Source organism: Kryptolebias marmoratus, linkage group LG9 (assembly GCF_001649575.2).
Source record: "Kryptolebias marmoratus isolate JLee-2015 linkage group LG9, ASM164957v2, whole genome shotgun sequence".
NCBI lineage: Eukaryota > Metazoa > Chordata > Actinopteri > Cyprinodontiformes > Rivulidae > Kryptolebias > Kryptolebias marmoratus.
Genome location: NC_051438.1, coordinates 2,072,238 through 2,073,412, shown reverse-complemented (window position 1 = coordinate 2,073,412; position 1,175 = coordinate 2,072,238).

Genomic DNA, 1,175 nt, shown 5'->3' with positions numbered 1-1,175 from the left:
ACTCCAAGTCTGGTCTTAGTCTTGTGTATTTCATTGTTTCTGCTACACACTCATGTGGTTCTCCCTCACAACCGAGAGAGATCACATTAGCAGGATTTGAAGTGTTACATCTTTGGATACTTATGTCTGGGTATGTCAAAAGTGGCAGATACTGCAAACACCTTGCCTGTGTTATAACAAACTTTCCTTTGTTTATTAACTCTGCAATTTTGTGGTGAGTCAGTATTGTGACTGGGTAACCCATTGTTACGGTTGAAGCTTTTTCCTAGGCGTAGTAAACTGCTGCTTGTCACGATTCTGAGATGTTGAGGAGCGCAACAGCTTGGTGGTAGACAGACTACAGGAAACAGATATTAGGTAAGTGGTTTTATTTACAGTGAACGAAAGAATATACGGAACGGGATCGAGATCTGAAAATGCGAAAGAAGAAAACGGTAAGTAATATGACGAGACTGAAAATGAGCAAAAAACTAAACAACTGATTTTAGGCTTACTAATTGTCAGGTGAGGTTCTGCATCGGCTGTAGGATCTGTGATTACTTCCCAGGTGAAAGTTTTCTTGTGTTTGAGTCCAGGATGAAAACACCAGGCAGTTCGAGCCCTCCAGAGTTGAGAGCAGACGAAGGAGACAGGAGGACATCAGCAAACCATCTCCAAGGCCGGGCCTCCACAAAGGAACCGGGACCTGACTGGACTCTCAGGCAGGTAGGAAACTCACCGAGGAAAACGAGTACACAAAAGAAACAAGTAAGTAATTCTCTGAACTTGACAGACTGATTACATAAGCTGGCTCGGAGACTTTACCACACGGTAAGCAATGCTCCAGCGCTGATCCGGTTTCCACCACAGCCTTAAATACCCCAGCTCATCTGATGCCTCATCTCCTTCAGGTGTGCAGGGGGAAAGTCCAACTCCATCAGCAGGAGGAGCCGGCCACGCCCACCAGGAAGTGCAGAAATCACAGATCACCACAGAGGGAAGGAGGAGGGGTTTGGCGTTATTTTTGTGCCACCAAGTTGAGCGCGCGTGCCACCAAGTTGAGCGCGCGTGCCACCAGGTTGAGCGCGCAGTGACACTGATTTGAGAGTACAGACCGCTCAACTCTGACAAACTGCTCACGCTCGGCTCTCTCCGTGCGCGCTCGGCTCTCTCTCCGCGACACTCTCTGCGCGCGC